Genomic DNA, 24,210 nt, shown 5'->3' with positions numbered 1-24,210 from the left:
CTAGTGTTTTTCCTTCTACTTGAAAATTTGCTCATATCCAGCCTGTTCCTAAAAATGATGACAAATCCCTCTCGTTCAGTTATCGTCCCGATGCCCCGATATCTACTCTTTCCAAAGTAATGGAGAATCCATCAACCACATTCTTACATTTAACTTGAAACCTTCCATCTGATCAGTAATCATCAGTATAGATTTCGTCAGCGTCGATCCACTAGTGATATACTGGCTTTTGCTATTGATCTTTGGGCAAATTCGATGGAAAAATTTGGAAAAAAAAATCAAGCAGTTACTCTTCACATTTCCAAGCCTTTTAATCGTGTTCGTGATGAAGCTGTTCCTTCATTTTCTTCTGCATGCCTTTTCTTTTGTTATTTACACTGGTACTTTTCTTCTAAACAAACTCCCATATTATGATTGCCATCTGCATTTTGCAATTGGATAGCCAGTTTTCTCTCTGATCGCTCTCGATGCTGAGTATGTGCTTTCTTTATGGCTCTTTCTTTTAACTTCTTTGGTGTTCTCCAAAGTTCAGTTCTTGCTCCCACTCTTTTGTTGTATGTTAATGACTTTTTTTCCATTGACTAAAAATCCTATTAATAGTTTCGCTGATGGCGGTGCACTACGTTCCACCTTCTAGTTTTAGAAATCTTTCTCTTACACAAACAGTTTCAAGTTCTCGAATATCCACCACCAATTTCTTAAACATCGATTTCGATGTAATTCTTCAATGACTTTAGGAAAACTTAATTAACTTCAGTTCTTGTGTTGTTTCTCGCAAAAAGGTCTACTGCTTCTATGCCTCATCTTCGATGACACCCAGATTTCTAGACGAGATCACTTATTGCATTTCTGTTGGAGATAACTCTGACTTCGAATCCCTCTTGGCATAAGCGCATTGCAAATATTGCTTCCTCTGCATTAAAAAACCTGCCTTTTTTCTGCTTTCAGAGTTAGTCTTCTAATCAGCTACTGACTCTACAAATATCAACTCCACCTTATTATGAAATATTTTTCCCACATTTCAGGTGATGCCTCCAAAAAGCTTCTAGAGACTTCCAAAAGTCAGCAGTCAGGTTAAATAATTATCCATCTGTCACGAAGTCTTTCTCTGCTTCGTCGACATTAAGTTTCTGCTACATGCTTCTTTTATAGATATTTCCACGAGCTGTTCTTCTTAATCTGTAACTCTACCGATCACTTCGAAAGCAGTCTGCACACGTGCCTCAACCAGGCAGCGTCCATTCACTGTCCAATTCCGAACTCTCTAACTTTTTCCTCTTTCTCATTTATCCCTTCTATTCTCTGGAATAGTCTTCGTTCTCTTTTTTCTCATGTCTTTTCTGAAAAGTACAATCTACAGAAATAGAATAATTTCAGTATTTTCCTTCTTCTCAAACTTCAACCCTGCACTGTACTAAGCGCTCTAGGTCTTGGTGTGTGAGATTTTCAAAAAAAAAAAAAAAGAAAAAAAGAAAAAAGAAAAAGAATAATAAATAAATAATAATAAATATGGCTTTAGTCGCTGATGCTCCTAAATCCCAACTAAAACAACAGCTGTCCTGTATGCGAGGTGAGTGATGCGCAACGGCAAAGATAATGAGATTCACAATGACAGGTGCGTTCAAGCTATCACAAAGCAGTGTTATTTAGTTTAATAAAGCAATGGTTTTATCTCGATTAAAAAATTTACGAATATGTATAGAAAATATGTGTTGACTACTGTATATGTTATGCTCACGAGTGCGAATTTTCGGGAAATATCTATGAATGAAGGCTGTTTGAAAATGAAATTAGTGTTGGATGAAGAAGAAAAGTTATTTCAACCTCACTCAAGTAGATCATGATTAATAGAAACACAATTATACGAAGGAAACCTAAAAATTTAATTCAGCCTGTTTTTTTGCACTTCAGTGTAGTGGGATCCATATTCACTATCTTATTCATTGTTGAACGTTATCAACGTTGAACGTTAATACAACGTTCAACCCAAGAACATTTTATATAATATGACGATCATATACGTTTCGTCTCTATAAACAGAGCCTGAAATCATGTCCTACTTTGGATGATTATCATTTCGTGCATCTAATTGCAGACATTTCATTGTTGACGACTTTGCCAATGCACAGTGAGTTAATTACTTTTCACTAATAATACGACTGTACAATATAATGACCAGTAATGGATTAGAACAAGTCTGTAACATTGCAACGGGAAGAAATAGTTTCCTTGACCTAGTCTCTGTTAGCTCATAGCCGGTAGTCTCTGGGAGAAAAAAAATATGATCAGCTCTGACTAATGTGGTTGGTTGGGGAAACCAATATAGGCTACCGAACTCAACGTGTACACGTACACGTTAATTTGTATATATCGATTTTCAGGTTATATGGGGTCCTATTCACATCGGGTGGAATAATTACAGTCCTATTCACACCGGGTAGAAAGGACCTGAGCTCGAATCTCGCCAATGACGTGAGGAATTTTCGTGGGTCATTTTCACAACATGGTTTCCTGGAAACGCGAGTTTTTCGTCTAGCAAACAGCCAATGGCCTAAGCTGTTGACGCACATAAACCCTGTAACCAACAACCAGATTACATGGGATTGAATGTTCAATGAATGAGTGCCACATAGAAGCTGTTGATCTTTGTGGTGATGTATTAGCAGCTGTATAAAGTAGGCTTATTCCATCAGATTGTTCTGCTTAAAAATCAGAGCAAGTAAAATTCCTTTTCCGGTTAGATCACAATTTTAATTACCAAATTTTAAAACGAAGGTGTCGTTGCATAAAATATTTAAATAAGCAGGCTCCAAAGATTATTACTCTGATTCGGAGAATTAAGAGATGAGACTGAAATAAACAGTGTTCTTCAATGACATCATTTTCTTTTTTTTAAGTGAAAGTGAAGTCAAGTGAGTTCCAATCCGACATATAAGGGAAATATTCTGAAATTTCAAATTCAAGTTTTTGTTTATTGTGAAGTTATTATTCGGTTCACGTGTAAACAACTTTAAAGTTGACTTTCAATTTTAATTTCGAATTTTATTTCATTTATTTAAATGAAGTAAAATTCGCTTAACGCGCACACACAAGTCTCTCTCGAACAAAATTTCGCCGACGTATGGAAAAGGTATGAAAAACTCACAAATGTATGCCACCTACACGACTGTACGAATGGCAAATCGTTACCCGTAAGTTGGAGGAGAAACTCTGGAAATAACCCTTGCCGAGGACAAGTTCATATATTATGCAACGTCATCAGATCGGATTGGTGCATTACAGCTGAATGATGGTGAAGGTAAGACCCTTGACTGATTGCAGTCAAGAGTCTTACCTTCACCATCATCTATGGCTAATTTCAGTACAGGATGGTTTCTGCGAAGTGGGATCCCATGTGTCTGGATGAACAGAATAGTTTGCAGATAGGATTGTCTGTAGCACTTGACACAATATGAAGGGAAGAGGAAGCAAATGACTTTTTGAACCATAATAGAGACTGTGGATGAGGCAAGATGTCAAGGATCTGGGTATATTCTTACCATGTGTACGCCATATCCAAAAATTTCGTTACTTCATAGAGCATGTCCCACCCACGTTTTCTTACTATTGAATACACCATGAATTGTCAAACTAATAGAGCAAGCTTATCTGCGAAAAGATCTAAAACTCCCAAACACTTCTTAATTCATTTCACAAATATACATGGTCTCAATTATAATCTCAACGATGTCCATTTCCACTTGCAGTCTGCCAAACCCCATGTACTTTTTCTGACAGAATCTCAGTTATCGGTTGATTCAACTACTGCTCATCTCAGTTGTCCAAATTATTCGCTGTATGATTCCTTTCGCCTCAAAGGTGGTACTTGTGCATATGTCCGTTCTGATATTCCCTGTCAGAGACTTGCCAATTTGGAATCTCCTCTCTTTGATCTTCTCTGGCTTAAAATCTCTCTACCTCATTGTGTCAAATTCATCTGTTGTCTCTACCGTTCTCCCAACTCCACTAATCACTTGGAGCTCTTTGACTTCTTCTCTTTGCAATTTGACTTTCTCCAGTCCAACTTTCCTAACAGTGAGGTAATTTTCCTTGGTGATTTTAATGTTCACAACTCCAGCTGGCTTCCGTTTTCTAGCCACACCGACCCAGCTGGTCGAGATGCTGAGGCTTTTGCAATTACTAATGACCTTGCACAGATTGTTCATTTACTACAAGAATACCGGACAATCCTAATCATACAGCCAACACGCTTGATCTTTTTCTCACAAACAACCCTTCTAAGTACACGGTCGAAGTGAGAGGTCCTTTAGGTACTTCAGATCCCAACTTGGTGATTGTCTCTTCTCCAATGGAGCCTTTATCTCATGGCTATTCCCAACCTCGTGTTGTTTGGCATTACAAGAATGCAAAATGGGATGACCTGCGAGATTTCCTTTCTTCTTTTCCTTGGTCGGATTACTGTTTCAAAACTTCTGATGTCAACATTTGATCAGATCGTGTCAGTGAAATTATTCTTGCAGGAATGGAATCCTTTATCCCACACTCCACTTTAAAATCTCGTCCTTTATCTAAACCTTGGTTTTCCAATAAATGTGCTAAGGCCGTTCAGGAGAATAATGTTGCATATCGTAATTGGCTTGTTTCTAATTCTTCAGTTTGATTTTCTGCCTACACCAAAGTTCGCAACAATTGTAAAGCAGTTATTAATAAGTCCAAACTAGATTTTGAACAGGCTAAGAGTGAGTAGAAAACTTGCTTCTTGCCCTAATGGTAGCCGAGCATTCTGGTCTCTTGCCAAAGCTAATGGCCGCAACTTTTGCCCATCTCTGCTCCCACCTCTATCCAAAACAGATTGCTCTTGTCACTTCAGCCAAGGATAAAGCTGACCTGCTAGCATCCCATTTTCTTCCAAATCATGTATTAATGATCTTGGTAAAACACCTCCCACCATTCCCAACACGCTCCATTCAATGCCTCCTGTGGTCTTCCGTCAAAAGGATGTCAGAAGGATTTTGACGAATCTTGATGCTAAGAAAGCTCCAGGTCCTGATGGTATTTCTCCATTTGTTCTCAAAACCTGTGCTCCTGAACTTACTCCTATTCTTTGCCGCCTTTTTTCACTTTCTTATTCCAAAGGTGTTTTTCCTTCTGCTTGGAAATTTGCTCATATCCAGCCATTTCCTAAAAAGGTGACAAATCCCTCCCATCCAATTATCGTCCCATTACAATTACTTCTACCCTTTCTAAATTAATGCAGAAATCAATTAGCCGCCTACTCTTAAACTACCTAGAAACCTTCCGTCTGATCAACAATCGCCAGTAGGGATTCCGTCAGTGTTGATCCACTGGAGATATTCTGGCTTATGTTACCCATTTATGGACAAATTCAATGGAAACGTTTGGTGAAACACAAGCAGTTGCTCTTGACATCTCAAAGGCCTTCTATCGTGTTTGGCATAAAGGTCTTCTAAACAAGCTGCCATCTTATGGTTTGCCAACTGTTTTTAGTAATTGGTTATCCAGTTTTTTCTCTGATCGCTCACTGAGGGTGATGGTAGATGGCTCTCTGTCTTCTAACTTCTCCACTAATGCCGGTGTACCCCAAGGTTCAGTTCTTTCCCCCACTCTTTTCCTCTTGTATACTAATGACCTTCTTCCATTGACTGGAAATCCTATCCATAGTTTTGCCGATGATAGCACATTGCATTCCACTTTCCATTTTGAAAAACTTTGTCTTGCTCAATCAGCTTTAACTTCTCGAAAATCTGCTATCAATTCCTTAAATGCCGATCTTCAGGTAATTCTCCAGTGGGGCAAAGACAACTCAGTTGATTTCAACCGTTCTAAAACTCAGTCTTGTCTTATATCTCGCAAAAAGGATTCTTCTGCTCCTATGCTTATCTTTGGTGACACTCCGATTTCTAGGCAAAATGATATATCTCTTTTGGGGATTACCCTGACTTCTAATCTCTCTTGGTACAAGCTCATTACAAATATTGCTTCCTCTGCATCAAAAAAATTTGGTTTTCTCTTTCGTTCTCGGCGTTACTTTTCTTCCAATCAGCTGTTCACTCTGAACAAACCGCAAATCCGCCCTACCATGGAATATTGTTCCCACATCTGAGGTGGTGCCCCCCCAAAACCTCTCTCAGGCTTCTTGATTCCATTCAGAAGAGGGCAGTTAGGTTAATTAATGATTCACCTCTAACAGTCTCTCCACTCGCTGTCTCATAGACGTACTGTTTCTGCTGCATGCAGAAACATATACGTCCATTCTACAGATACTTCCATGGGCACTGTTCTTCTGAATTGACTTCTATAATTCCCGCTCTCTCTCTTTCAAAACAGTCCGAAAATTACAGTCTACAGAAGTTCAAGTCCAATGTCAACAAATATCAAATATCTTCTTTCGTCTTCTCAACCTCCAACCCAAGCATGGTACTAAGTACTATAAGTTCTAATACCTCTCGTGTTTGGGGTTTACATAAAAAAAAAAAGAAGGAAAAAAACATAAGCTGTTGGTACTTTGAGCCAGAGAGCAAGCGACGCAGAATGCAGTGTAAACATGAGTGCTTATCACACGGGTGATGAAATGGAGAAAGCCATAGTACAATAATTCTAATAGAAACAAAAAAAAAAAGTCAGGTGAACACATGGCATAAGCAAAACCCTCAAGTTAGAAATCAGAAACAAACATCTCAACCTAAACTTTTGAGATTTTTTTTGAAAAATAAAGTACCAATCATTAGTACAAAAATTTCGTTTTCATTTGATTCACCCCTTCTATTCTAATTACTATATTTTACGAATACCCCACGCACAATTTTTTTCTAAAAAAATTGAAGGCATGTCTTATTCGCGAATTTAATCCAAACCCTATGATTAAAAACGCTGCTTTTCTGTTAACTTCGATATTTTCATCTGCTGTCTGGCCGTAGCTTAAATTTAATTTGTTTACCCACTAATTTGTTTCTGAATAAATAAATATCTATGGCCTTGAACCAAGATGTATTCCCTTAAAATGGCTGTTTTCTAAAAACAAAAGATATATTTTTTCTCTATCTTCCAGTAGTGTTTTGCCTGCATGTTTGAAGACCAACAAGTGGAAGGCTAGAAGAGAAAAAATCATACCGAAATAATTAATGAGTTTGCTAATTGGATGGATTAAACCAATTTCAGGTGAGTACTGTTATAATTTAAGATTAAGAGAAATATACAGAGAGCTCTAGTTTTAGCATTACACTTCAATAAAAATCCCAGGAGTTACCCCAAAGTTAATATTTGTTTTGTTTCTTAGGAATACTATTAGTTTGGTTGGTTGTTGTGTGTGGCAGGCGCCAAAGGAACTAAAGCTAGGAGGCGTCAGTATATAATAGCACATATTCTGCTAGGTTTTCCTGTTTGCTGGATGGAAAACCCGAGTTTCCAGGAGATAAAACCTTGCAACCTTCGCCACTGTATAAATAAAGCCAATAAAACTTCATCCTGTCGAGATGGATTCAAACCAGCCTTCACTCACTATGTGATACGATAGTGATCGTAACCATCGTTGAAAGCAAATACTACTTACGTAGAATATTTTAGTTCTTTTCAAATTATTACGATTCAATGCTAGTAGAAGAGTGTTTGGAGATAGTAACTGTCTCTCAGGCACCGACCATTTATATGAACTCACTAGTTCATTGAGTAACTGCTTCTGCGTTATGCACACCTCATGTTTATCATTTGCACTTTCTGTTTTATGTCCCATCAGCATGTGGGCAATGGTAATTTAAATATTCCTCCCTTGCCCTTACAGTTAGTTATAGCAATTACAATTGTTGTTTTTCCTTACCATATAGAAAAGACCTGTGTTCGAATCCCTCTCGAGGGAGAAACCCTTTTGGACGTTTCCAAGCAAATTTGCCATAGAATGCGCACAATTTATAGACATGGTATACTTACACCTCACGACCCTAGTTGCCAATAACTCATCTCCCTCCTTCGCTAAGCAGACGAACTGAGATTTGCAGACACGCTATATCTGCAAATTGCGTGCATTCATAGGCTAGTTTGGATTGGTTTCCGGATGAAAATCACAATAATACCGGTTAAAAAGAAGTAACCTTCTTCCTCCTCCTCCTGAGAACAACTAACTACATTCCCGGCGAGAAGTTCTTTGTAGAGATCTTCCAATTGGCGAAGGGAATCAAACTCAATGGGTGCAGTAGCCGAATGTACAAAAGTACTCACGTTTGAGTACTCCTTTACAAGCCCACATGACTACTAAATGCGATAATATTCTTGTATCTTGTGAAATCTTACCTTATATGGTCGTAACAGATATAAATAACTTATTTATTTTTTATTACACCAAGTATATTATATTTAGTTCGTCCTTCCGCGACAATTAAATGCTATTAGCAGTCACAGTGCTAATCAAACTAAATCCACTCCCTTATTTCTTTTCCTTGTTTGTATTTTTTTTTTTCATCTTTGTTTCCCTTTGATAATACCCAAATTTGTAGATAAGATTTTATTTCCTACTTAGAATATGTTTACTAGTAATGCTCATTGACATAAACGAATATCTGCAGCTTCCTCAAAATCCAGAAAGCTACGTTTTTGCCTTTCCATTCGGTACAGTTATGTGTCCAATAAAAGGAGCTATTGATTAGACAGTAATCAGTGACCCCATTCCCTCTTTTCCACAAACTCTTTACACAAAACACAGGTTACAGATACTTCAAATAACATTTTTAGTCTTCATTAACTCATAGTTCTGCGATTTGAATCAGCCATTCTTCAAATTATTCCCTGAAATTTGTAATCTCCAAAAATTTCTGTATGATATCAACAAGTCTTCTTTTTTTCTCAATCCATGTACGGTATTTAGAATGCTACAGATTTCAACAAAAGTTTATGGATAACCACAAAAATATTCTCCCGTTGTGTCCACTTTATGGTCGTTCTATACCCAATCAGAAAATTTAAGAAATGAATAGATTTGAATTTATAACAAGTCATCGGTTAAAAAAAAGCGCAGTCTGTAAGTAAGTACTGTAGTTAACGTTCACAGTAACGAGTTTTACAAAATAAGAATTTCGATAAATTTGCGTTTTATTTTGTTTGGGTATGCTGCAAAAAGTCTGATTCATAATACTCTTTTTTTTTTGTTCACAGATGCACAGTTGAAACCTGTTTATAAAATACATTTTAGGCAGATGTTTTTGAGGTCTTTGTTCTATGAGTAGAGAAGATTTCGCTACCCTAAACCATAATTTAGATCATCATCACGAAACCCGAAAGTTGAATTAGGGCCTCTGCTTCCTGGTTTTATCCTAGTATAGATAAGACAAAAGACTTCTGTTTCCCCCGAGGATGTAAATTTGTTTTGTAATTTCATGGAATAATTTTGTCAAATACTACCCCTTGTGTGGAACATTATCTAGCAGCAAACCGAGACTTACGCGTTCTTATTTGAGAAAACGATTGTCCAAATTCAGAAGTTATTGATTATCGCATCTCTTAAGTAATTTTCTTACTTTGTAAGTTTTAAATAAGCCGCATGGTCCGATTGTGGAATTGCTAGCAGGTGAAAGTAGCGTCTTCCCGTATGTAGGATTGTAGCAGCCTAGTTCACCTTGGCCTACTGCAGCTGCACGGGATGGACTCCAGTAGTCTGACGTCACTGTTAACGATTTCTCTTATCAGGGTTAAAAAGAAATTCTGCAAGAGAAGCATTAAAACAAACCGTCATACCGATCATAGCACGCAGATAAGAAAAATATCAGAACCCTTAAATCAATCATTTAAACTAAAGATTAAGATTGTACACATTCCTCCACTTCAAAATACAAGGTGCGCCAAAAGTCAGGTGCACTATATTAAGCTCTGTGGAGATGTATAGAAGTATTGTAGTAGAAAATAAGCTTTTATTATTTAACAAATCCGAAAACGAGTTATAGCCATAAAAGTAATCGGCTTCAAAATGGTGTCATTTATTCTCAATGCATGAAAGAAACATTTTTGGCACACTTTTGCAAACTTTCGAATTTAACATAAGATCAGTGTTTAAATTCGAAAATGGACAGTTCTTCAATTAGCATTGTTTTTATGTTCTCTATTGTATGCTGTTTCCTGGAATAGATAGTCTTTTAAATAGTCCCACATTAAAAAAAAATCCGCAGGGTAAAATCTGATGACCTGGATATTCGAAAGGATGATGACATCCGATCAACTTGTTTGGTATTTTTCATATAGGAATTTCTTAACTTCCAGGAGGGATAAGGTGCAGAAGCAGAGAAAATAACTTTTTTTCTGCTTGAAAAAGAGTTCATAAAGTTGAAGAAATATGGTGGTTATAGTAAATTCCGGCCCAAACGACAATTCCATTACAGTTTGGATATTAAGGTTCTCAATGGTCTATTTAACACATGTGTGGCTACAAAATGTCTGTTTGATCTTGGAAATCGCCCATTTCATTGAGCATTATTTCATTAAATCATTATTCCACAAACATGTGGAGAAAATTTTCTGAAAATTCATCTACCCGGATCACTCTCAATAAATACTCAGTAATGTATTTCTCAATAATGTGAATTTTGGGATTTTGGATAAGTTATATTTTGCCAAACTTATAGAACTCTAAGTCCTTATGCTCCAAGAAATATGTTGTTATGGTGGACATTTAGATGAGGCGATTTGCATAATGGATTCTCAAACTATAGTACTGCGGAAACCTGCAGTATGCGCTTAAAATTTTCTCTAGAAATACAATACTCAGTAAACATTTGAATTAAATTTAAAATTTCAATTTAAATTAAAATTTTGAATGACAAGAGTACCTTAAAAACTTTTAAGATAATCTATAAGCAAACAAATACAGCACGTTTTTGTATTACAATACTTTTTATCCTTTCGCATGTAAAACCTAGTCTTATTTAACCAATTTTTAAATGCGTATAAGTACTTTCCGCCCAAACTTGAATAAATAAAAAAAAAAAAAAATTAAATTCGCCCAGCTGGATTTCATCAGCACAGAAAAAAAAACAACAACATGAGTCCACCATTATAAATACACATCACTATTTTTTCGGTGTTTTACCTGTATCCCATATACAGGGTTGTTAAAATTAAAGTATCCCTATTTAGAGGGCTCTGGAGCGAGTTCTAACGCTCGTACCGAAGAGAAATTTGGACAACAGGTACAATCAAGAATGCGCTCGCCATTTATTGGGAAAAAATATGTATATATATATATTTACAAAATTTGTCACTGTATGGCGCGTAACTATCTCAGTTACGATTATGCAAATAACTTACGTTATTTCCATAATCGTAAGTTATTGCCACAGCGCTACTACTCAGTTCTACTGTACTGTATAAAAGCAAAGCAGTCAATTCAAAATCATACAGTAGATGTTTGCCTGTACTACAGCAGCAATGCCAACAACGTTGCAGGAAAAGGCGCTGTTAGCGAAGCTGTACTATCAGAACAGCAACGTTGCAGGAAAAAAGCGCTATTAATGAAGCTGTACTATCAAAACAGCAAAAATGCAGCTGCGGCTATCAGAGAATTCAGGCGTCAGAAGCGCATAAGGCCCACGTGGACCTATGAATGCTTGTGCTGTCCGCATTTTGCGGACAGCACAATTGCGAAATTTGAAGCGACAGGACATCTTGGTATTCAACCAGGTAGAGGTCGAAAACGAGTGGAAGATGTGGCTATGGCTGTCGTGGATTTATCAAGTCAATCTCCATGTGGTAGCGCAAGTTTGCCAGCTGTTTCTCGTGAAGTGGACATGCCGTATTCCACTGTAAGGCTAGTGATGCGTCAGGTGTTGCGGTACTATCCTTTCAAGATGTATATGCTACAGCAGCTAAAGCACATCCTTTAGAGTGATGAAGCCCACTTCTGCTTAAATGGACAAGTGAATACGCACAACTGTCGCATTTAGGCAACAGAAAACCCTCGAGTTATCCAAGAGGTCCCGTTGCATTTTCAAAAAGTGACAGTGTGGTGTGGATTTACGGCCACACACATGATTGGGCCATATTTTTTGAATAGGTAACGCCGACTGGACCCCTCACCTGTTCCGTCACTGAACAGCAATATTATGAAATGTTGGCAAATTTCGCAATACCAGAGCTGCAACAACGTAGGTACCTTCAGGATACCATATTCATGCAAGATGGTGCGCCACCCCACATCCACCATTGTGTCCAAATAATGCTAAGGCAACACTTTACAGACGAACGGGTCATCAGCTGTTGTTATCAGACATCTTGGCCACCCCAATCACCGGATCCCATGCGACTTCTGGTTGTGGGGTTATGACGAACCAGGTGTATCGCGAAGGATGTCAAACTCTGGCAGATCTGAAGGACAGCATTAGACGTCATGTGCTGGCTATTCCAGTTGACTCAACTGGAATAGCCAGCACATGAAAAGCCAGCTGTAGAAAATGCTGTTCTTCGAATGGAAACTGTTGGACTTCGAATGGAACAAAATGAAGGACACATTGAACAATTGTAGCGCTGTTCAAGTGATTTGTATTGCCACAGCGCCATATGGTGACAAATTTTATAACTAATTTTTTTTTGCCAATAAATGGCGAGCGCATTCTGTTGTCCAAATTTCTCTTCACTACGAGCCTTAGAACTCGCTCCAGAGCCCTCTACATTAGGATACTTTAATTTTAACAAACCTGTATTTCTTAATGGCATAAAATACTCGTGAACTTGATTAAAAATACAGAATATCGAAACTCTCCATATCCTGTATTTTTTGTGTTTTCACGAATAGACTAGTGAATATAATCACCCATCCTCCCTATACTGGTGGTAAAGGGCTGAGTCCCTATTCCGTCAATGACGTGAGGAAGTTTTTTTTTACTTTTTTCACAATTTGGCTGAATTAGTCGGTCTCAGGCGAGAGTTTGATTCTCTCCCAGTAAGTCGGGATTTTCTTCAGGCAAATAAGGAAATCAACCACTGAGTATACACAATTTACTGACGCTTCATAGCCTTAGTGTTTTTTTGGCGCTTAACACGCACATAGAATACAAAATCTAAGACGCTAAACCAATTTATAATCTTCGGTCAGTTTTAAGCTGTCACAAAACAGAAAATTCATACGAGAAGTATAATTTGGTTATAGCGTTTCGTATATGCAATGCAGCCCTTCCTACCAAGGCTCTACCAGTGCATGTTGCAACAGAGGTTAAAATACCACTTAAGCTCTATCAGTTGGAATCGTCCAGGAACGCTAGAATCGACACATCATGCGGTTTACATTAGACCACGAATTTAATTCTGAAACACCATTATTATAGATGTCTCATAACTTTAGAAAACTATTAAAAGCAGATGCATTACAAATACGCCTACCCAAATATTGCATATACGCTGGTCGTCCATATTTGATATGGCATAACTGGTGTTTTGAATATATGCGCGAAAAGCTTTCTCACCTTCTACCACATGAACTGCCTGTTATCTTAAATATCACTAAGCTTCGCTTGTAGGTTGCCAGTCATCGAAGATAGTAATTCCGAAAAGTCTTTGTCCCTCTTCTGGCTTGGTTAAAATATTTTAACTATAACTCATTATTTCAGGTCTAGATAAAATCAGGTTGAAAATTTTTGCATATTATTGTATTTGTACTTTAAGAGCGCACGGTTCCCACTTGTTTTATTTATTTATATTTTCTGCTTCTCTGTATCATTTGTCTTTACTAATATATAAGAAATCAAGTAATATTGGACTGTTAGCAACTCCACTACTAACAATATCTCGATAAGTGCGTGACGCGATTTCGGAATATAATCTTTGTAACCTAAACTTTTAAATTCTTCTTACTGAAGTTTATAGTACTGTATTTTTAGCTCCCTTAAAAGGCTTTTTGTGAATTCGATCCATAGCTTGCTTAACACGTGTGACATTTTCTTCTGTTGAATGAGCGCTTCCACCTCCAGGGAGATTAGCAACACATCCTTCTAACAAATCATTGAAATTATTTGATATCATGTTTTGAGTGTAATAAAACTTTACTCCTTCCCTCAACAAGCAACAAATAGCTTTTTAAATAATACTTTTCAAGATATTTTTAATGCACGTCCTAAATTTTGGCTCACCCAATGAGTCAAATGTTAGGACATCTATTCTATTCTATTTAGAATAGAATTAGGTTTCTGATATCTACTGCAGGACAAATATTTTAACATATCGGTGGATTATCCTTTTTTGTTGCTATATTGGCCAATGCAAATTTATAGTTGTCTCCTTCCAGTAGTGCACTCCGTTTTTTTATTATTATTTTTTTATACCAAGATGAGTGTTGAGTCTTGGATCTGATTCTTACCTTCGACAGGCAATTCTCTATTATAGACTTGTGAGAATACTTTTTAATTACTAGGTCCTCTTTGTTAAACAGTTTTATTGATCTCCATAAAGATTTTACCTTTGCTGCAGAACTTAGAGGTTTTCTTTTTGTGAATATCGATTTAATAAATCAATCGACACAAGGGAAAATAATTACGAGTATGCCAAATTCATTAAAGAAAAAGATTTAAAATAAGAATAAGAACTTTCGTGTCGGCAGTCTCGAAAAATTAACGGAACTCAATAATTCGCTTAGCTTTGGACAACGTTTATATCGTACTTTGAATCTCGTTATCAAGGGTGGAGCATGGAACAGAAACGACCTCTAAGTTGTTCCAAGTGAATAGCTTCTGAGCGGCACAAGTTAGCAACAATCTAAGTTCCAGACTTGATAACAAGCTCCACAGCGAGTTGGTACAAAGTCTAGGGAACTTAATTTATTTGGATGTCATCTAGTTTTCCTAGTTGATCTAATTAAACCAACTTTTTTATAAATGTCAGGTGATATATTCCTCCACTCGGCCTTTAACGCAGCTACCAGTTCGGCCTTGTTCTTTGGGCAATCTCGGCGTGCACGTACCCGACGATCCATACATCCCAAAGATGCTCGATAGGATTCAGATCACGACTCTGGGCTGGCCAATCCAACTTTTCCACACCCATGTCCTCAAACCACTTTCTTACGACCAGAGCAGTATAATACAGGTATGGGCCTTCCCCGAAGTATTGTCATAACGTCGGAAGTGCCTGGTTGTCCTGGTTTTTGCACAGCATTCATGGTTTTGTCGATAACAAATAATGGGCCCAAGCCAAACCATGAAATGAGCCCCCTGCCATGACACTGCATCCACCAAACGTCATTGTTGGGAGGATATAATCAGGAAGGAACTGTTCCCCTGCCATGCGTCCTATCCAGGAACGGCAATCAGACTGGTACAGTGCGAACCTCGACTCGCCTGTCCATAGACTGTTTTTCACTGCTCTACAGTCCAGGATTCGCGCTCCTTACACCATGTTAATCGGCGTCTAGCATTTGTTGAGGTAATTCTGTCGAACGTGCCATCCTGCATGCCCACTTTTGCAATTGTCTGATCGAAGCCCAGTGTGCATATTTATAGCAGGTTCTGTGACGTGTTTCATGCATAGGACCTGTTTACCCATCCATGTAGGGGGTGTCCGGATATTAATGGTAAGGTAGGGCAGTGTATATGCACAAGGTTATACTGAACTCGGGGAACCACTGTGAAACTTTTTTTACAGATATTTGCTGCGCTATTAAAGCTTTTTTTGCTATATATTACAAGGTGACAATATTTACCCACCTAATCATAATATCAACTAGGTCGCAGAATTCTGGAACTTTGCAGGGTAAACGTTTTCCTCGTAAAGATATTCTTTCGGGTCAAGGAATGTAGGTGCGACAACAATTTGTTTTGAATTACATTAAGAGTATGAAATTAGGGATGGGGAGTTGTAGCAAAGCGACAATAGTTCTCCTTGCTACAATTACTTTCCCATCGATAATAATACATACTGATCACAATTGAGGTGCTCTGAAATGAGGTGAAGTGTCTTGAAGAAAAGTTCAAGGCCGGCCGAGGGTTAAAGAACTTCAGAGTGATTACTATTTTTTGTCCTACCCCATAGCTGACAAGACCGATCTATTAGGTTTCACTCCTCTCTCTCTTAAATAAAGAGACAAGACCCCTGATTCGCGGGGCTATACAAAGGTAGGCTATATAGGAGTGGCACAAGCGTTGAATTCATTTTTATCGACGATAATGTTATAAGATACGACTTAGCTAATCGACAAATCGTTTTTTTATTCTTCTTCTGATAGGATTAGTAATAGCAAATGATGCAATGCAAGAAAGCATGCTTATAAGGCATCAGCCAAAAGAAAAAAAAATTCCCACATCACCTGTCCATCCCCTCCAGTAATTTTTCTAGTTCTTTCTTGAATTTATTCAAACTACATACTTCCACAATAACGGATGGAAATTTGTTCCAACAATCAACCATCCTCTAGCTGAAGGGGCAAACTTTTGCACATATATCCTGCAACCATCCTTTTTCAATTTATTTATGCTTTCTCATATGTACAGTCTGAGCAAGAGGAAGAATGCCATTAGCTTTGAGCTTACTCAATCCATTCAAGGCCTTAAACACTCCAAAGAAAAAAAAATTCCCACATCACCTCGTTTAGCCCCAAATACCACGCCAAATCATTTGGCTTAGGTTCTACGTGATCAACTAAACCTCCGACTAAAGGTGCAGCAACTTCACACCAGGAACGCTCACTGCGCATCTTTGAGTTGAATGCGCACAAGACCTGTCTAATTTAACTGGAACTGAATCTGTCTGGCCGATCGACGCCATTATTAGACCTTTCTATAACAGGAGAACCAGTCACCTTCCCCAACCTCCACCTCTTCACCAAAACCAAGTCTGCAACCCCACCACCACCCACAGCTGACTCGACTCATTCCCGGACAACCTCCAACGATCTCAACAGTCTTCCTTTCATACCACTGCTCTGCCAAGCCACACAGTTAAAGCTCCACTCTGCCATGATAACAGTATCCTGAGTCCCCTATATGATGGTCCTCATAAAATACCGGTCCATCATACCTAAGGAAGTCGTGCCGTTCGCTTGCGAACATGCCAACTCAGGACACCTCCAGTCAGGACGGAAGTTTGTCGAACATCTGTCATTAGGGTGTACTTCCAAAATATCAGGTCTATTAGGAACAAACTAGATTCAGCAGAACAGATCTTCCTCTCTCAGGCCGCTGACGTGGTCTGCCTCGCAGAAACGTGGCTGCAACCTAATCAAGACACACTCTTCTGCTCAGCTATTGCTGGTTACCACATGCCGTCTACCTCCAGGGAGCAATCAAGAAGCGGTGGAGTAGCCATACTGTATAACATCTCCCTATTCTCATATGTGCATTCGACCTTAACTACAACTCAAGCTTCGAAGCGATTATAGTCTCGCTACGTTTCCACTCCAGCCACATTGATATCGCTTCCGTGTATATTCTCCCAGTGCCTACAATTCAAATGATTGAAGATCTGGGGAACTGGCTCTTAAACCATTTTCGTCCGTCTGCACAACACCTTGTTTGCGAGTGAGTTCTTCAAATCCATCGACATTACACGGGTCAATGAGAACCCCACTAGGGGATCGAACCTACTGGATCTCGTTTTTTCCTCAACACCATGCACAGCTGAGGATGATCCAATCGCATTCTTCCTGTTCGATCACCAGCCTATAGTCTTGACATGGTCATTAGAGGTACCAAACCTCAACATTCCTGACAACAAAATAGTCAAATATGTTACAGCACCTAAATATCTCAATCCTCAACTCTGTGTAGAAGCATCGTCCTGCATTCCTTGGGATGTCCTCATTGACTGCGACCTCAGCCTGGCAGTGACACTCATGTCCAACTGGATTAAATCCGTAACCGACTATGCTGACACCAAACAAGTAACAGTGACTCCCAGTTCCAGATCGTAGTGGACTGCTGACCTCAACAACAGCTTTAAAAAGAAACAAGTCCGACATAAGAAATGGAAGCTTACGAATGGCAGTCAAAACAGAATCGCCTTTTCCCGTGCCAGGGCCCACTTTAATCAGAAGAAAGCTGCTGCAATCCAAGCAAATCTTGACCGCACACTGAGGAAAGGAAAGTTATTCTATGCTGCCCCCACATGATGAATTCAATCAAATGCTTGATCCTCAAGAATGGCTCAAATACATCACCAGGTTTTCAAATTCAACCACAGTCCCATCTACAGCTGTCCAACCTGACTATGAAAACCCTTCATATGTCCTAGGGACTATCCAGATTACTAAACAGGAGCTCATAAGTGCCATCAATTCCCTTCCCACAACAACCACTGTTGGTAGGATGGAATTCTGCAATTTATAGTCAAATGTTTGAGCACATTCATCATAGACCCTCTTCTCTCGATCTACAACAGATGCCTCACTGAACATTATTTTCCATCCCAATGGAATAAGTACAGAGTGTACCCCATCCCTAAAAACCAATTTGCCACAAACGTCAGCCAGTTCAGACCCATATCAATTGCCTCTTGTCTGTTAAAAACTGTCGAAAAGGCTTTGCTGCCCACAATTTCTCACTAAATACTCCAGACGAAACCACATGAAATCCACTATGCCATCCCAGGAAAATCATCAATCACTAACTAGGCAGACACCACAGAATGCATCCTCTCAGCATTCGAACAAAGAGCTGAACTGGCAACCATATATCTCTTTGAGGCCGTGTCGATCCCCGTCTTGCTCCTCCTACTTAAGGAGAAATTTCATATTCGAGGTAATATGCTGTGCTTTTTCGAATCTCCGCTCTGTCACAGAATACTTATTTTCCATCGGGAACAACACTATCCTGTGACATTACGCTTGAATACAGAAAGGGGGTGTCCTATATGGTGTCCTATTCACGACTATCACCATGCCGATTATTGCCTCCATGAACGGTCTGTTATGCTATGCTGATGACCTCAAACTGCTGACGCAAATTAACCCAGGCAAATTAACCATTCAGCTCAGAAACAGGATCAATTCCCAACTTAAGGATCTTGAATTGTACTGGCAAGCTTCAATCTAAAAATCAACTCACGGAAGTCTGCTCAGGTCATATTCTCCCTTAAATCCGTGCCAACCCTACCCAACGTGTCACTCGAAGGGGTACCAATACCAAACGTACCCTCGCACACAGACCTTGGCGTTCTGTTTGATCAAAAGATGCCCTTTGTCAACCAGATGGACAAAATGAATACCAAAATTTCTCGGCTACAGTGGATTTCAAAGCAGCAGCTGCTACAAGTCCGACATCCTCTCACTGTTAAAAAGTTCATCACCTCCACGATCTACCCCGCCATTCTCTATGGTGCCGAAATATGGGCCTCGGCCGCATCTACAAACATTAAGCGGGTGTATACCGCTGAATACTGGTTATTGAAATGGGCAATAACAAGATTCGTGTGCCTCCCCCTACCACAACCACCATGATGGCACAAGCACTCGACATCCCGAGGATGAAATTGCTGATCGTGGAAAAGAGGCTGGTCTTCACAGCCAAACTCATCACAGGCCAGATATCATCTCCGAATATTTGGAACGTTTGCTCTTGGAGGATCCCACATGTGTGGACATGTGTTTATGTAAGGGGCGGCTCCTAGAAAGTCAGTTCAACTCCGCCTCATATCTCTGTGAAGAACAGTATCACTACAAATGGGCCAGATATGTGTGTGTGTGACGGAGGATTGTGTGTATTGTGTTCTGTTGTTATGTTCTGACCACTTGGCTACCCAGAAGCACCAGTCATCTGGACAGATGATTCTGGATACTCGTCCACACCACGGGAAGGTGGGCCAGTTTCAGTAGATGGACCTATGGTCTCAGAGTGAGTATGAGACAACAAAAAAAAAAAAAAAAAAAGAAAAAAAAAAGAATTTTCTTCTCTGGGCCCACATGTGGACATGTGTATATGTAAGGGCGGCACCTAGAACGTCTGTTCAACTCCGCCTCGTGTCTCTGTGAAGAACAGTATCACTACAGATGGGCCAGATGTGTGTGACGTCGGTTTGTGTGTATTATGTGTGTGTTCTGTTGTTCTGTTCTGGCCGCTTGGCTACCCAGAAGCATCAGTCACCTGGACAGATGATTCTGGGTACTCGTCCACACCACGGGAAGGTGGGCCAGTCCCAGTAAACACGTACCGTCTCGAAAGAGACTCTGACCCACCTGCTGTTGTCAGCAGGTGGGCCAGGAACCTCTGGGGGCCCATTCCAGAGGGAAGAGAGGAGAGAAAAAAAAAAAAAAAACTACCCGTGGTGCAAGTTGTAAAAAAAAAAAAATAAAATAAAATAATAATAATAAAAGCAATCCATTGTAATATATTATAATAATACAGTAATATATTTATGTATGAGAAAAAAAATAATAAATAAATAAAATAAAATAAGAATTGATAGTATGGCAAATTTAGCAAAAAAGAAATAAATAAAAAAAAAAAATAAAAAAAAAAATTATAATAAAAAAATAAAATAATAAAATAAAATAAATAAATAAAATAAAATAAAAATAAAATAAAATAAAATAAAATAAAAATTGATAGTATGGCAAATTTAGCAAAAAATAAATAAATAAAATAAAGGAAAATAAAGAAAAAAAAAGAAAAAAAAAAAAAGAAGAAAAAGAAAAAAAAATTAGAATTTAGCCTTTCCCTTCACAAGAGTGAAATCTAGGCTGCAGAATTGCTTATCTGCTTTTGATTGGCATTGGCAGAGCCCACGGAAGATGCAAAGGCCTGCAGGGAGGAAAGATTGTCTGGAGTCTGGATTAGTTGATCCACGTTGGTTGGGGAGAAGTTCAGAATTTTTATCCGAAGTTGATCTCTGAGGTCCTCATACAGGTCACAGTCAAAAAGAAGGTGGTACCAGTTTTCCTTGCCTCCACAAAAGCATAGGTCGGTAGCGAGAAGCCCCAGTTGGTGCAGCTTTTCATTCAGGGAGCCGTGGCCGGTCACCAAGAAGGACGTTTCAAGGCTGAGAGAGAACCAGGATCTTGTAGTTTTAGTCATCGCAAACTTTACCTCGGGGAGGAATCTTTTGGTTACTGCGCCTTGTGGCGACGTATTCCACCTGGTTTGCCAGATGTTGATCAGTTCATTGTAACATCTTGATTTTTCACGTTTATCATCTGCAGTGAGATTAGGCTCAATATCCAGAATACAGGTTGGTATTTTTTTTTCTGATTCTGAAGCAGAGCCCACGGAAGATTGTAAACAAATCAAGCGGGAGAGTTCCCGCAATTACCTGAATAGCTGCCGTGGAGACAGTCCTGCATATACGGTGAGTGGCCAGAATCATTCCTCTTTGGATGGAGTTCAGTTTGTTTCTCATTTTTATGATAACTGCACGGTGGAACCACACTCCGGCAGCATAAGTTACAATGGGTAGGAATACTGCTTTGTAGTATAGCGATAACGTTCTCTTAGACAAACCCCAATCACTTCGAGAGACTCTGAGGATGGAGGCAGAAAAACCTTTAACTTTGGTGCTGAGGTGTTGGAGGTGTGGGAAGAAGCAGAGTTTGTGGTCTATAGTGACTCCTAGGACCCTTGCTTGCATAACTAAAGGCAGTTGCACACCAGAGATCTTGATTTGCGGGGGTCTCCGCAGGTCAAGCTTGTTCTTGAAGATCATCATTTTGGATTTAGTTGGATTTATGTGCAGCTTGTTTAACCTGGTCCAGATGGAGAGATTGGACAAAACGTGCTGAGCATTAGCTTTCAGAGCAGAGGGTGAGTTTCCAGACACGATAATGGTGAGATCGTCCGCAAATGCTACAATTTTTGTGTTGTCAAAGGAGTTACCAAGCCAATTTTGGAGAACCATGTTCTAGACCAGAGGCCCCAGGACAGAGCCCTGAGGACAACCCCGGTAGACAGGCCTTGTGATCTGAAGAAATTTTGATTTAACTACTACAGAACGCTCTGAAAAGTAGTTCTGGAACAGCTTGTATAAATTGGAAGGGCATCTGGCGGCACGGAGACGTTCAAGGGCACTTTCCCACCATACAGTGTCGAAGGCTCCTTCGAAGTCGACAAAAATAGCTAATTCATATTTGGAGGTTGAGTTCTCCAGGTGCAAGACCAGATCAAATAGGGCTTCTTCACAGGAGCGGCCTGGTGTGAAGCCATATTAGGTATTAGGTATTAGGTATGTTCGGGGTCTGACGGCACCTGGGATTTCTCCCATCTCCGCGTATGTTCTCTGTATCGGACAAGCCAGAGATTTAAAAGTGTGTGGGATATGTACTGTGTAGTTTGTTGTGCCCATTGTTCGTCCGGCCTGTTAGCCGCCGGGCCCCTAGTGAGACCCGACGTTACCAATACCTGCCACAGGGAGGCCGGCCGGGTGTTACCAATATTTGTACTCTGGCTGGTCTTGCCACTTACTTTCCTGGGATTTTAGTGGCTAGGACCAAAAAAAAAAAAAAAAAAAAAATCGAGGTTGATATTAGTGATACAAGTTAGTATTAATATTGCGCGACGTGGGGCTGTGCGGTGAAAGTGAGTTTTAAAAACCAAATAGGTTCGGGCAAGAATTTTGATGTTCTCTTTTGATTTTGACATGTAGGGCTAAACGCTGTGCAAGACAAAAGTTTGGGGGGAGGATGAAGACTGGGGGGAAGAAATTGGAAATAAGGGGCCGACAGAGTAGATGGCCCCTGCAGGTAGTGAGGCATGCCCGTGCCCCACCAGAGTGAAAAAATTGGGGAGGCAAGGAGAGGCAAGCCTCTCCTCCCCAGGAGTTTGGAAAGAAAGATCCGCTCAAGAGAGTGCGGATTTGGGTCGCCAATAGGCTGTTCCGGCGGGAGAGTGCCACGTATGTCGTCTCCATCAGTTTGCAGGCCCTAAAAAATTGGCCGTTGAGTCTCATCTAGGTGGGACACTAATAGGGGATTAAATCTGGATGTCATCCTTCCAGACTGCATGTGGTCTGGGGCTTATTTTCTGGTCATTATCTTGGGGTCATAATCAAGTCTACTGGCTGTCATTATGGGGTTTTATCCCTTCCGTGATGTTTGCTAGTCCTTACACTACCTTTTGTCATTATGTAGTGGGTCTATGCTGCAAGGTCTTGGGGCAGTGTCCCTTTGTTCTGATGTCACGACTATTTAAAGGTGTTTTTTCGCTTCTATTGGCGGTAATCATGACTCTTGTAGTTCGACAATCTATTGTCACTTGTCTTTTCCTAGTGCATTTTGTAGTCAGTCCAAGGTCTGTATAGTCGGTTCCTCTGTGTCGTCTCGCAGCTATTTGCAGTTTTGTTTTGTCTCATTCCGTTAAGGTCTTCGGTATATGGCGGCTAGTGTTTGGCGCCTGCTAAATAATCCCTGGGCAAAATCAGTTAAGGCTAAATATTCTTCTTGTGTATCTAGTAGATGTGACTCGAGATCCCTCGGTAAATAGTGAACTCTAGTTATTAGTCTGCATCTAAGGTCTTCGTATTGGACACACTCAAACATAATGTGCACCCAGCTTTCTTGTTCCCCGCAAGTACAACGCGGATCCTCCACTATTCCCAATGCTGTAAGCTTTGCATTGAAAGCCCCATGACCCGTAAGGAGGTAGGTCGTGTAAAGTCCGGGTTGCAGCCAGGTTGGAAGAATGGGGTATACTCTGTCTACGTCCGGGATGAACTTTTTGGTGATGTTCCCTTTTGTTGTGTTTGTCCAGCGGTATTGCCAGGTTTCTTTTAGGTATTTCTGCAGCCTGTTCTTTTCAGCCTTGTGGGTTGCATTGTTATCCACTGTGTAGTCTTGGTGGGTGCAAGGCATTCCTTTGGTTATATAATAGGCTATTCCAGTACGTATGATGTCCAGGTCAAGGGGAAGGGCTCCGGCCAAGACCTGTAGGGCAACAGTGCTAGTGGTGCTACAGGCTCTGGTAATGGTTAACAGGATAGTTCTATGGATTGAGTCGATTATGCGTCTATTTACGGCGGTTGATGCCTTGTGATACCAAACCGCAGAGGCGTATGTTATAGCTGGTAGGAATGTCGTTTTATAATATAAGGAGAGCACGCGACGTTTAAGTCCCCAGTCCCGACGAACCACACGTGCTAACAGTGCAGAGTACTTCCTTATCTTTGTTCTTAAATGTGTGAGATGCTGCTTGAAGGAAAGATTACAATCTAATATCACCCCCAGGTACTTAAGCTGGCTTTGGAGTTTCACTGTGGTGTTGTTCACCTTTATTTGAGGTGGCCTGTGCAGGTCAAGGGAGCCTTTCAGTAAGA

General features: G+C 39.8%; 1 protein-coding gene across 1 annotated transcript in view; it reads left to right on the top strand.

The window, feature by feature from the left end:
• The window catches only part of LOC150089688 (Ig-like and fibronectin type-III domain-containing protein 1), a 337,470-nt gene that overhangs the window by 8,541 nt on the left and 304,719 nt on the right, over positions 1 to 24,210 (top strand). Inside the window, exon 2 of the mRNA XM_090389599.1 lies at positions 7,070 to 7,179. The gene's annotated coding sequence lies outside the window, so the exon portion shown is untranslated. The remainder of the gene's footprint in view (positions 1 to 7,069; positions 7,180 to 24,210) is intronic.

Source organism: Mastigoproctus giganteus, chromosome 2 (assembly GCF_048544385.1).
Source record: "Mastigoproctus giganteus isolate SK-2022 chromosome 2, ASM4854438v1, whole genome shotgun sequence".
NCBI classification, from domain to species: Eukaryota; Metazoa; Arthropoda; class Arachnida; order Uropygi; family Thelyphonidae; genus Mastigoproctus; species Mastigoproctus giganteus.
This window is presented reverse-complemented; position numbering and strand designations above follow the sequence as displayed.